This window comes from Tenrec ecaudatus, chromosome 17 (assembly GCF_050624435.1).
Source record: "Tenrec ecaudatus isolate mTenEca1 chromosome 17, mTenEca1.hap1, whole genome shotgun sequence".
Taxonomy (NCBI): domain Eukaryota; kingdom Metazoa; phylum Chordata; class Mammalia; order Afrosoricida; family Tenrecidae; genus Tenrec; species Tenrec ecaudatus.
The window spans coordinates 45,756,804-45,771,574 of record NC_134546.1 but is presented as its reverse complement, the minus strand read 5'-3'; the positions used below and the strand labels follow the sequence as shown (position 1 = coordinate 45,771,574).

Below are 14,771 nucleotides of genomic sequence, written 5' to 3'. Positions count from 1 at the left end.
GGTTGTGAGGAAAGGATACTGTTTCAGGTAAATTCAGGTTGAAGCCATATGACACTTGATAAGTTGCCTAGTCAGGAATTGCCAAGGGATGAACAACAAATTTTAAGTAATGACTTAGCATGCTGTGAGCTTCTAGATAGCTGAGTTTCTCATTTCAGAAGAGTCTGTGGCTAGAGATAATGCCACAAGGCCACAATAACCCCAATTATAGTCTTAAGCAAAGCACCTCTGCTTCTATACTCGGGATAGATGCGAGTTGAATTCCTTGTCCCTCACTTCAACTCACATGAAATTGTATAAGCATTTGCTTACTGTCCTGAAGATTAATTTCGCTAGTTAGATTACTGACCCAAAAGTTCAAGTAAGACTTAAAGGATTAGAGCTATTTATAAGGAATGTTGTGCTCACTTCGGCAGCACATATACTAAAACTGGAATGATACAGAGAAGATTAGCATGGCCCCTACGCAAGGATGACATGCAAATTCGTGACGCGTTCCATATTAAAAAAAAAGAGAAATGTTAACCTACCAATAACCTGAATGCTTACATGTATTAAAAATAACCCATAATTACGGTCATGGTTATTATTTTTATGTGAAGGGTATTTAATGCCTTACATTTGAAGGAAGAGTAGAATTTCATTATTATCTAAAATTTTAGTTATTCAGCACTATCTTGAATGGGTTTCTGGGAGAATGTTGTGTTCTCCAAGCAGGAAGCAAACATTAAATGCAGAGACCACTAACACCCAATAATCACCCAAACAATTTGATGAATGTTGAAAAATTTACCAATTGAGTGGCTTTGGAAGAAAAAAATCTATTCGCATAGGTAAAAATCTAGAAGCAGATTGCCATCAAGTGAAAAAAAATATTCATGGATGATATCTATTAGGTACATGAAGCAAGAACTGAAAAGTAACAATTGTAGAGGTCCATGAAGATATCTGAATTTCTTCCAAAGCCAGATGAAAAATATTTAGGTTAAATAAAATTTTTAATAGAATGTTTTTAATATATCTTATACCGATGAAATAATAAATTATAATATATATACATAGCATAGATGTTACATATAATAAAGGGGGAGATCCTTGTATATAACAAAATAGGCTTGAAATCAACACATGTCTTTTTTAAATTTTGTTTTAAATGACGTTTTCAATGGCAGTTTAAAGTTTTCATATCGCGATTTCTATACAACTTGCTCTATGATATTGATTGCTTTCTTTTCAATCCAAAAGAAAACAGAAAATTATTTTTTTAATGAAACAAATTAAAAATGAGTTAAAAGAGAAAACAAATGACAAGATGTGAAACTTTAACATATCTCTGCAATAATTCACTTGCTGATACAGTCTGTCTTTGGAAAGGGCTTTTCATAATTCTGGTCAATGATCCAAGGGTATTCAATGGAAGTTTGTTCCTTATGGGGTCTCTGAAAATGGACTTTGGGCTTTCACTGTGATTCATAGCCTTCTGCAAACCAGGTGCTCAGAAGTTAAACTAGAATACATTCCCCTCATGTGATGTTAGATTGTGTATGAACAGTCTTTGGGTCACACTGACTGTTGTGCTTCTTCCATGTGTGCTTAGCTGTCACCTCTCTTAGATAGCTGCTTCTTTTAAGACAAGTTTTTAAGACCATTCAAAACATCATTGAAAAAGGCAAGACCTTCTATTCCCATAGAGTTAGACTTAGAAGCCCACAGGAGTAGTCCTAGACTGTCCTATAGAGCTTGTATGAGTCAGAATCAACTCAATAGCTGTGAGTTTTTTGAGTTTTTAAGACTTCAGACACGATTCTATCTTCCTGATAACTGAGTGCTATCTGATTTCTTTGCCATACTTTGCTATACCGAAAACCAAATAATAGTGATCAAACCAAATTTTTCTAGTAATTTGTTCATGAGAATTTCTCAGTACATGTTTTATGTTCAGAATTTGAACATTGTCAAGGGTTTTAGTATGGCTTCACCATCATCAGTGGTTTTAATATAATCTTCTTCTACTAACTTTGGACATGTTATTAGCAGGGACCAGTTCCTGGAGAAGGACATCACTATTTGTAAAGTAGGGGGGGTCAATAAGAAAGAGAGAAAACCCTGAAAGAGATCAACGACTGCAACAATGAGCTCAAATGTATGAATGATTGGGAGGATGGCAGTGGGCTGCACAGTAAACCATTCTGCTTGGCATAGGGTTGCTATAAGTAATAATGGACTTGATAGAAATGAATAACAATTCTTTAATAAAGCAGGCACTCAGATATCCAAAAATTCAATTAGAAATCAGGGTCAGGTTGAAAATAACCCTTAGCACAGCCACACAGAAAATTTTACATGGTTTTCATTCTTAATATTACCTCCTTCTAACTCATGTCCTTGAAAAAATACTTCTATCTTATTCCTCCTGTTCCTTAACTGAGCGTGGCACCTTGAGTCTCATGATGACTATTTTACCTCAATTTAAATTGCTGACTTTTTTTTCCACTCCAAATTTGTTTTTTCAAGTTAGAGATATACAGTTTGAAAAGTAAATCTTCCTCCTCAAAATCTTTTTCCAAATAATTTTTCTACTATATACTTGGATTAAACCCCATATTAAACACCATGTTGCTTCAGTTTTACAGAAATAGATTAAGGATCATGTCCTAATATTGAGTCAGGAGACAAAATGTTGTGCCCTGGAAGACACACAGTCAGATTCTAACTATAAAGGAAACTCTCTCTGTGCTGTCATCTCCAAAGCTACAGAATTTCTCTGCATCCCTTTCCAGGGAAAGTTTTTGCTGGGGTGCAATTTCTGGTGGCTAATTTTCAAAAATTTTATCCTGTAAGGTTAGTCTTTATTGAATAATAGGTAAATAAAGTTAGGTTGTTTAACATTTGTTTATTTTGTTAGTGACTTATGGTGATTTAAAAACTACAAAGTTTAACTCTAAGTGTACCTTTTTATTCCATGCAAGTATTAATTCAACAGAATCTTTAAGAGGTATTTCACACCAAGGATAACTCACATTTTGATTCTATAATTAAGGTAGCCCTATCAATGATTAACATCATAATTCAATAATAAGTGTATAACTTGATAAATACATTTTTGAAACCAGTTCATAAATATCTGAGTTAGAATGGATTAGGATTCTATGGATTGGTGGATGCCATAACTGGATCAGTGATTTGCATGTACAGTCTTGCTTTTAAGTCAAGGGATTCCTCTGGTGGTTCATCCTAAATATGAACATTGAGCTAATAGCCCTGAACTTTTATAAGAGAGGATTCAAAGAAATAAAGTCAAATACTACAAAGAAGTCAGAGAGATATACAGCAAAATTTTGAAATTTGATATCTTTCAATCTTTTGAGGTTTTGTGAATTTTTGTCATGCATAGAGATAAAATATTTAATGAATAAATAGAAGGACAACTGTTATCTATTGTTGTGGTAGGTCGTCTTGACTAGAGAAACAAATCCAGTGACACTCATATATGTGGAAAAGATAGCTTTGTATCAAGGAGTAATTACGCATCATTAAACATCCCAGTTCAGTTGAATTTACGTCCATACATTTGATACAAATTCTTAAGTCCTCTTCAGAATCATGTAGCCACATGCAATCCTTCAAAATGCGAAAGTTCACAAGTTGGTTGGTTCAAATTCTTGCAGATCTAATGGTAGTGGATGCACCACAGGACACTGGCATGTCCCAGAGTGGCTTGCCAGCAGGGCGTTAAAGGCAGGGAGAGAAGGGCAGGTTCCCAGGGTCCTCCTTATGAGAAGTCCACGCCCACAAGAAGGCACCATTAAGCTGTGACAGACTGACATGTTGAATATCATCCCTACACTTTCATATACCTTCAAGTTGACATGAAATAATATAACTACTACAATTGTCTGTCTGAAATGCAGGTTTAACAGAGAAGTCTCTATTTTACTTGGCAACCCTCACAGGAAGGTAAATCACCAGTAATGACTTTTCCAATTCTCTAATAAAATGCTCTCAGCATTTGCTTTGTCTGGGGCAACAGTTATTTCTCCAAAGGGAATTGTTATGTCATCCCTTTGCCCACAGCATCTTGGCCCTGTCTTGAACCATAGAAGGACACTGTTCATTGTTTTTATTTCCCAAATTCTATTCCCTTTTTTTTTCTAAACACCATTTTATTTAAACACCATGATTTACAAAACTATTATTACAGCAACCTATATGGTGCCTGAGCAATTTTGGCCTGCTAAAATGTGTCCCCAGGTGTCTGCAGTTAGTACCTATTGACTTTTGTTGAAGGGCAGAGCTTGACTGGGGGAAATAGCACAACTTTCCCCTAAGGCTATGCTCCATGAACAGAGCAAAGTTTAGAATGGATGAGCAGCTTTAAAGTTACACCCAAACAGAAGCAGTAGTCCAGGGAATCGAACTTTTAGAAACTAGCCTTAAAAGTTGATCTGAGGAGATGTGCATGACTGTGAATTTTAGGACAAATAACTTATCCACAGAGAAGAAAATGTCTGGAGGGAAGGAAGACGAATGACAGGTCATGTATTCAGGAAAGTGCATACCAAGACTATTTCTGTGGTTCAGAGGAACAATTAATATCTTAACTTCAATAATCAGATGGAAGACAAAGTGAAGGGGACACAAATATATCTCATGTACAGCATTGATTGATATGGCAGGTGGTATTTATTCAGTTCCTGGCTTAAAATAAGGCCTTAATGATAACTGGACATTTTAATTTACTTTTATCAATTCCAAGGTACCTCATTTCCTCACATTTAAATCATTTCTTAAATTCAAAAATATCCTAAAATCAATGAAGTCTAAAATTGTCTATTGTCAGCTGATAACTGTTATTTATGGTATAAAAACCTTCCTTTGACACCTTCTGAAGAATTATAATCAAAGTGTCTTAAGATAAGTAAAACAAAACAAAACATGGCAATATTAAAGAGAAAAACACTGATACAATTCTAGCAAGAAATAACATGGTAATTCTAAAAAATCATAACTAAATAAAATTCCTACACGTTAACATAAGCAGTATTCACAAGCAGTGAATCACGTAATGATTCATTTCTCTCCGATTTTCTACTCCTTCCGCGAAAGTGAAAGTGAGCAATGAAATGGGTAGGAGGAAGCACATAGCAAAAGTTGGGGACTAAGACACAAGGAACTGTTCAATCTCTCTGGGGATAGATATACCTTGGTCCTTGGCTCCGCATGAGAAAGAATTCATGCCAAAGTCTGGTTTGTGATCCAAGTGAGTTTTATGAGAGTTAGAAGAAGTTTCAGGTTTACACTGGCACCCACAGAGCATCTCATGAATGTGCAGACTGCCTGGAAACTGCTCACAGAGTCACACGGTCGACTCAGCATTCCTGCTTTTTCAATTATTCCATGGGGGGGGGGCATGGTGAATGATCCCTGGTCGACTCCATTGGCTGAATTGAATTAGGTGGGCCAATCCAGGTGGAGCACCCACCCACGCTTACCTGGCGTACCTTTTGGAAACCTGAAGCTTTGAGCATGTGCAGTGTGCCTTTCCTTTGTTTCTGTAACTTGGCCCTCTGGGCATGTGTTAATGGACATCCCAGTGCCTTACGCTAGACTGACTACCTAACAGAACCTAGAAAATAAAATCTGAAGTAATTGAACGTTGACTGTTCCTTCTATTTTCTCCACTACTCATCCTGTCAATTAACCCCAAAGTTACTTCCTTTTCATAACAGTACTTTTGATAATCAGCGTGGTTTGAGAGGATTATGGAAAGGGGCAGAGCTGTGGGGGTGCAGTAAGCAGTTAATATGCTTGGCTGCTGACTGGAGAACAGTCTGGCCTTGAATGCACCAGCCACACCAGGGGAAAGCCGCGTCAGTTTGCCTCTGTGAAGAGTCCAGCCTTGGTAACCTTCTGGCTGTAAGGTCACTATGAGTTGAAATGGACTTTATTACAATGTGTGTTTTTCCATAGGAAATAGTTACTGTGCAATGTAAAAGAGGTAATATATATGAAATACCAAGGGCACCGTAGATATTATTATTTTATCTAATTACAGCATCACTATTATTTTAATTTCATGATTCCTCTCATCTAATCCTATGGCATCATTTTCCCCCCATTGGCATCGAGTCAATTCTGATTCACACCAACACTATAGGACACAGTAGAACTGCTGCTGTTGGTTTCTGAGACTGTAACTCTTTAAGAGAGTAGAAAGCCTTCTCTCTCGTACATGGTGTAGCTGGTGGTTTTGAACTGCTGACTTTGAAGTGAGCAACCCATTGTTCAGAATCACCATAGTTCCTATAGGATGAATAGCAATGGTTTATTTCTTTCTCTTTCTACCCCATTGCCCTGCACAAAATCTCATTTCTAGACAAATTCTTCCAGTCACTATCACTTGATTATTCTTTTTTGATTTCAACTTCTTGTCTTTTAATCAGACTCATTTCTATCCTTTATCCTCCCTAGCTAAGTTCTCCATATCCTTGGGGTGGAATTCACATTGCACTATTTCCAGGTAACTATGTTGAGGATCTTTTGGAGAGCTTCAGCTCTCTAATCTCATTTAGTACATATTATCTTCATACATTTCTATTTTAGTTCTAAAAATTAATAACTTCAAAAAGTTCTTTTCTCATCTGTACAATGGGTCTTGCACTTACATCAATCTGAAGAAGTTGTGAAGGTTAAATATAAGCATACTTGACAGAAGGTACTCATACTCAACAAATATTAACTTATTTTCCACTCCAGCTCTGTTAGATATTGTCAACTGTGAAAATTGGTATATTATCTACTGAATTAATTTTCTTAGTTTTTGAAAACTGTATATGTATTCTTAATTATGTATGCATGAGTTTTGTTTCTTATCATCAAATTTTTACTTAATATGCTAACCCAACATGACGTGTGGTTCTTGTGATGTTGGAAATATTCTGCATATTGACAGTATCAATGCCAATATCACAATTGAGTTATTGGATAATGATTTTGCAGGATGAGACCATGCACAGGATCAGGTAAACTATGCACATGACTTCTTTGTGTTATTTCTTATTATATTATTTGAGTATATAATTATCTCCAAAATTTTTTGAATTGAAAATATAGTGTATGTTTACCATAATTGTTTGATATATTTTTTATCATTGTGGTCTTTTTAATTTTTGTATTCTACATATTAGGAGAGGCTGTAATAAAATTGTCTTTAATTAAATAAACAAAACTTACTAAAACTGAACTCTTTTAAATACTGATCCAATTACATTCACTTGGTGTCTTTTGTAAGCTATTAACACCATTTAAGTCATCTGAAAAATGCTAGGCACTTGGGAGTTGTATGTAGTCAGTGGCTCTGGTTAGAGTTTCTAATTTTCACATTCTTTGCCAATTTAATGCCTTATTTGCCATTGCCTGCTCCTCTCCTTGGGAATCATTTCACCTTCCCAAGCATTTTATCACCTCTCACATAACCCATCTGTGTTGTTTAAAGCCAATTGTAGCACAAGAGCTTTACCAAGCCTCTGTGGGTTCAGGAACTCTTCCTTGCCCTTCTGTATCTCGGCATTTTAGAAATGACTTCATCTGTAAATGTTTTTTTTCGAATAAATTATAAAAACACTCTAATTGCCCTGTGTTGAGAAGCTGAACGAAAGAGCCTCAGTGATTAGAGGAGCATTTTGCGCGAATCTCAGCTGTAATGTCAGACAGCCAGTAGGAATGACCATTGTTGGAGCCCAAACCTGCGAAATTCGTATTCGGAGCTGCTGTGTCCATGAGATAAAGTTAGGTTTTGTGATCTCAACTGTAAGCCTATGGCACTGATGTTAGCTCACCATTAGAATTTGATGTGTGGACACTGATAATATCTAGGAGAAATTCAACAGTGGCCAATGGGTTTCATAATATTAACATTGGGTACAAAAAAGTATTTTCAAATTTTATATATATATATATATATATATATATATATATATATATATATACAGTTGAAACAAGATTGCTAACTATCTTCCTAGGAGAATGGTAGATTTTTCAAAGCGACAGACCATATTTAAATCTACTATCTATTTTGGAAGTCCCTTCAACCACACCAGGGTAGTCCCAATTTAAATATCAGCTCATCTTCCTGAAATTTTATCTCTATCTCTGATCCCTCCAGTGTCTGACCCTTACCATTACTCCAAACACCATTGAAAATGGCAAGACAAACTATGACACTTTTCCTATACTTTTATTTCATAAATTGCAGGGCATTTCTCTGTCCCTTATTTCCTTCTTCTTCCTTGTTGTACTGTGTATTATGTTTCAGTTAAATTAATTTGGATAAAAACAAAGCATGCAGCTCAGGGGTCCTCAAACTATGGCCCATGGGCCACATGTGGCCATCTGAGGACATTTATGCAGCCCACCAGGTGTTCTTGCTGCTGCTGCCTGTCCTGCTTAACAGCCAACTCATCCAGTATGTATAGGAATGTGTTCATAGTTGTTTGGGTTTTTTTCTTAATTAGGTGAGAACACGAACATAGTCCCCCCACTACCACAAATTCTGCAGTCGAGTTTCCCACATTTGGGGAAGTCACAGGGGTCAGCACATCTGGAGTGCAATAGATGAATTTCACCCTGGGAAAACCACTTTCTTGACCATAGTATCTCCCCCACCAGGTAAGTATTTTTTTAAATTATAGTCAGGCCCTCCAATGTTCTTAGGGACAGTGAACTGGCCCTCTGTTTAAAAAGTTTGAGGACCCCTGATTGTGGCTGGTTGCACAAAGTGCGTAACCACAGGCTAATCCTTCTTTAGGTGACCTGGGTAATACAAAAACAAAAAGCGAACACAAAGAGGCACAGACGTGTGTGTCTCTGTGTATGTATATGTGTTTAATGCCCAGGAAGAGATCAGAAGAAATAACCAATATGAAAATATTATTAAATTGTTGGGATGAAACCAAGACCGAAGATAGAAATTTGAAAAGCTTCATATGTATGTATAGTCTATAACTATGGATAATTTATGGTCTCTTTCTTTCTATGGTCTTTTCCTATTGTGGTCCTCAACTAAGTAGATTGTATCTATCAAGAAATGACTGAATCCCTGTATAACTTGTTCTCACTGAGATAACCACAACTTCCATTATTATATCATATTAGCTTCACTACAAGGTTGTTAAAGATAAGGAACTGCTTCTGCAATTTAGGTGTGGAAATAATTTATAACAATTAGTACTAGACCTGCCACAGGGAGTTGGAACTTAGAGATATCCCAGATGTCCAATTTTTCCAAGTTTAGTACAGCTCCATGTTTTTTCCACTTTCCCCTTTAGTATATTTTCTCACATCCATGGTTTCTGCAATTCACTACATCTAACAGAAATTCATGGAATTTTAAAGAAATATCTCAGGTAGTTAATGGTGACATAGAATCCCAAATCCAGAGATCAGGCAAAAGCAAGTAAAATAGTGTCCAGAAACGGAAGCTAATGTCCAAAGGTCAAAGCAGGTCTTTGTGTTTCTACCAACCTACAGTCAGGAAAGTGGAAGTGTGTTTTTTTCTTTCAGCAGACTATGGCCACAAGGAAATTTTCTCACATTCTAGTTAGGTGGAAACTGAAGATACATTCCACCTTAATCCTGTAACAGAGAACTCCCTTCAAAGTGGGATTCAAACTATAATAGTTAAGGTTTACTATGCCAACCTGGCCGATAAACACATGTGGGATTAATTGAAGGGCAGAGATAAATGGCTCAGTGAGCTGCACCTTTCTTCTTCTCTGGTCTCTTGTTCTCTAATGGTCAGACCAGTGTGCGGCTTTCTTAGCTTGCAGGGCTCATTTCCTGCGAGACATCCCTGAGGAGAAGCCACATGGACCTAACCCGATGCAGCCCTGGGTGCTGAAGCAGCTGCGTGGAGACCCTGCCAGCACTGAGATGCTTACACACTCACCGACTCAGCTTTCTCCTTACAGTTGGCGTCATTATACGTGTTTTGTGAGCTTGAGAAGGACTTTGTAGATGTGTCGAACCTATGGGCTAATGGACTTATGGGCTTGGACAGCTCTGGGTTGGGATGCTTTATTCATGTAAAGATACCCTTTATATACAACTCTCTCATATACATATGAGTTTCTGTAGATTTGCCTCTCTAGTCTACCTAGACTAACTCAATAACCATAGGCATCTCTCTCTCACTGCCATCAAGTCGATTCTGACTCAAGGCAACGCTGTGAAACAGAGTAGAACAGGTCCAGTGGTTTTCTGAGACTGTAACTCTTTGTCAGAGCAGAAAGCCTCATCTCTTTCTGGGTGCGCAGCTGGTGGCTTTCCTCAGGTGGCACAGTGATTATATTCTGGGCTGCCAACCACAGGCCTTCAAACCCCAACCAAACTTGCTGCCATAGGGTCCAGGCCAATACATAGCAACCCTACAGAACGTGGTAGAACTGCCCCTGAGAGCTTCCAAGACAAACCCTTTACAAGAGTAGGAAGCTCCATCTTTCTCGTATGGACCAACTGGTGGCTTCAAACCGCTGACCTTGCATTTAGCAGCCTAATGAGTAGCATCACAGAAGCGATTACAAATGGCTAGGAGGGCCTATTAAGTAATAGACTACATCTCATTAGGCACATTATAGCCTTAACTATTTTGTTTCTATTTTTCCCAAACCTTTCTTAGAGACAAAGTGAAATGGATGTAAAGGGAGATACTAGAAGTTTGGAACTTTAAGCTCACCAATTTCGCTGTTTAAAAGATGACACATTTCAGGAACATATCCCAAAATTCCTGTTTATTTCTTGCTATTTGTTGTTTTCTTATGTTACCTTAATCTTTCAATGCTTCTATTGGCCTGTGAATGAAGAAAATCCAATATTTTCTCATGAACCTACTAGTTCATCTGAGATAAACTTAAAAGTTACCTTGATATATCAAGATAACTTTTAGCTGTCTTCAAGTTCTTTTTACCATTTATTTTAAATAACCATGATAAACAATGGAGGCATTTGGGGAAATATTAAGCTCTTCAAGTTTGCTGTTTTTATTAATAATTGCTGTTATTTCTCTTTCAAATACCTTAAATGATGTATATTGAGGCTTATAAGAGGATAGAATATATTGAAATTCTTCCTTTCCTCTATAGATGTTATTTTCAAAAAAAGAGCACTCTGTAACTATCCTTCTGCATTCTGCATTCTCAATTTCCATCTCTTCCTTGTCATACAACCTAAACAGTGTCAAAAGACAAGTAGAAACTTTGGAGATACTACTTGCAGTATTTATTGCAGATCAATAATTAACTTTTAAAGCAATATTTTAAAATGAGATATGAGGAAAAAAATCTAAAACAAAATAGAGAAGCACACAACAGACATAAACAAATTATGTTTATAAAATTTCTTCAAACAGTCCTTAGACCTATGATAAAATGCTTGACTATACTCGTTATAAAGGAAAGGCAAGTTGAAACTATATCAAAACAAGTTTTCTAATCTATTATATTGTCAGAGGTTTGAAGAAAAAAATCCTTGAGAATATTTCATATAGATAAGACTGTGGAAATTAGCTATTGCTTGTGAAAACACATTGATGCAACTGTTAAAAAGACATATTTTGCAATGGTGAAATAAATTACATGCACATCTATATCGATCCAATAATCCTACTTCCATGAACTTCCTATGAAGAAAATATGAAAATGTATATATACAGGGCTTTTTTGTTATTTTTAACTTTTATTGTAATTGTTAAATACTACAAGAAACTTTAATGTGCACATATCGGTAATGGGTTACATAAACTAAAGTAAATCCACACATTGTAATGTCATGTATTGTACAAAATGAATGGCGAAATTGCAATGAAATTGAAAGGAGTTATGCCTCTAAACACTGTGAAGTAAAAACTGAAAAGTGAATATATATATATATATAATGATATTATGTGTAGGCAGAAAGAAAGGAGACTTTAGAAAATGTATCCATATCTGTTTATTTGTGCAAAAATAAATAGGAATTTGATCTTAATTAGACTGAATAACTGAGTGCAAGAAGAAGGTAGGTAGAAAATTAAATGATTATACGGTAGGATGATGTTTTTCTATACATAATTTTTCAAATAACTGTGATATTGGGAACTATTCTTGTTTTGCATACTTAAAAATAAACTTAATAAGGATTGAGGAAAATTAAAATAAATACAAACAAAACCAAATCAACAACATTGTATTTCCAATGACAACCACTCTCAAGTGAGATAATAATTAGCTCAAGTAAATTTTGGAAACAACGTAGTATTTTCACTGTGTACTATCAGTCTAAAGACAAAACGAACTATAAATTCAACTAGTGAAATACCACTGTCCTTAGGCTATACTTAGATTTGTTTTCCACAATAATATGGTATAGTAATGTGTGAATCTATTTTCATATTTTTATGACCCATTAAATGAGACAGATTTCTTACTAATGAGGCAATTACAAATATGGAAAGTAGAAATATTAAAGTGCACCTTCATACATTGGATTAGAATGGGAAGTATCCATAGGAAGATGTGGTTTTAGTATATAAGGAGAAATAAAGAAGAATATATATCTGCATCTTGGTCACCTTGAAACGTAGACTCCAGAACTAGATATGAAGCATATTGACTAAAGCAGCAATAAGTGAGAAGGCATCAAAAATTTCATAGAAAAAAATAAAATCAAAAGATAATGTATTATTTCCCATGAGCTTTTTGAATCTCCTCAGATTTTGCAGTCGGAAAGAGAGAGAACACTAAAAACATCTGGGAGGAAATGAACAGGAGAGAGTAGGCAGCTTAAAGAGACCCACACTGAAAATAATTTACACAACTTGAACAAGAATGTAGGACTATGATTCATTGAATAAAGTAGCAATCGATGTGTTCATATAGATTTAAGTATATGATAAAAGAATAGGTGAAGAATTGGAGAAAGGAAAGTTTTTCTAATAAATGTAGAGGAATAACAGATGGGAAGAACAACATTTGGCTATTTTTAGAACACTTTTCTATTCAAACAAAACTCCTAAATATGTACTAAAGTGAGTTGGGCAAGGGGAGATTTGGTGAGAACATTGAGTTTCAAACCATTTCTCAAAATGTATTTATCAAATGGAGGAGATAATTAATAAATAAACCATGAAGATCCTCAGCAAGATAGTTTAAGTTAATGATGGAATTTAACATGTTCAATAATAAGAAATAATAATCCACATGAGATGAAAAATCATCTTGATATAACAGACTAAAAGAGGAATAATGACTTCACTGATATGCTTTATAAAAAATGAATAACATTCTATTCTTAAGGAAATTAATGACAAATCCAAATTGGGTGACATTCTATACAACAATTTGTTTTTCTTCTTCAAAATGTCCAGATCATAAGAAGAAGAAAGAAAGGAATGTAATCAGGGAGAAAGAAGAAAGATGAGAGAAAAAATAAAGTGTAATTTCAGATAGAGCTTATGGAGAATTAGACCAAGGGGAAAAGAACAAATTGAAAAATTAAAAAGGCATTATTCAAAAAATAAGTACAATGTGAATACGTACTGTGGATTAGATTCAAAAGAGATCGAAACAGAGCAACAAAAAATAACTTTATTGCTTCCTAGTCAAATTTGATTTATAACCGTATCACTATACAGAAGACAGCGTTATTGGGTTTCTAAAGTTTAAAATTATTTTTTCACCATTTTATTGGGAGCTCATATATATATAATAACAATCCATAATTCAATTAGATCAGCCATGATTCTACAATTGCTGCCACCATCATTTTCAAAACGTTTTCTTTCATCTGGGGGCAGGAAGTATGAAAGAACTAGAGGAAAGCTGCATGTTTCATCAGTTCTATACTGCACCCTGACTGGCTCTTCTCCTCCCTGCGGCCCTTCCGTTAGGGGATATCTAATTGCCTACAGAGGGGCTTTCTGTCTCCACTCTGTACTCCCCTCATTCACAAAGATATGATTTTTTGTTCTTGGTTTTGATGCCTGATACCTGATCCTATCCTAACTCATGACCACACAGGCTGGCGTGTTTCTTCCATGTGGGCCTTGTTGTTTCTCAGCTAGATGGCTGCTTGTTTATTTTCAAGGCTTGAAGATCACAGGTGCTATATATTTTGATAGCCAGGCTCCTTCAGTTGTCTTCACCACATTTGCTTATGCACTTGCTTTGTCTTCAGTAATTGTATCGGGAAGGTGAGCATCATGGGATGCCAGGTTAATAGAACAAAGTGTTCTTGTGTTGAGGGAGTACTTGAATAGAGGTCCAACATCCATCTGCTACTTTAATACTAAACCCATAAATATATGTACATGTATATATTTCCTCATTCATATATATATGTATGTATGTATATATATATATGCTTGTATTTAGACATCTATAAATGTCCTCTGCCTCCTAGTTCTTTCCTCTATTTCCTTTTACTTTCCTCTTGTCCCATTATCATGCTCAGTCTTCATTTGAGTTTCCATAATTCCTCTCAGTTACACTGCCCTTGATCAAGCCCTACCAGTCCTGCTTCACCCTTCTCACCATTGATTTTAGATCACTTGTTGTTCCCTTGTCCCTGGGTTTGTTAACTGCCCACTTTTTTTCCTCCCCCTCCCCCTCTCCCATGTCCCCTGGATCCCCTTTCCCAGTACCATTTTTTTTTCTCCTCTGGATTGTTTTTTGCATGTATCTTATCTTGATAGACATGCAGAGACAATAATAGGCACAAAACAAGACAGAGCAAACCCA

The 14,771-nt window shown here is 35.9% G+C and overlaps 2 non-coding genes across 2 annotated transcripts; one reads left to right on the top strand and one right to left on the bottom strand.

Annotated features, from left to right (window-relative positions):
- The first annotated feature begins 400 nt into the window (after positions 1-400).
- On the top strand, positions 401-507 carry LOC142431130 (U6 spliceosomal RNA). The gene has a single exon (XR_012780697.1). It is a non-coding gene; the product is annotated as a U6 spliceosomal RNA (small nuclear RNA).
- An 8,003-nt stretch (positions 508-8,510) lies between these two features.
- On the bottom strand, positions 8,511-8,675 carry LOC142431263 (U1 spliceosomal RNA). The gene has a single exon (XR_012780795.1). It is a non-coding gene; the product is annotated as a U1 spliceosomal RNA (small nuclear RNA).
- Positions 8,676-14,771: the final 6,096 nt, after the last annotated feature.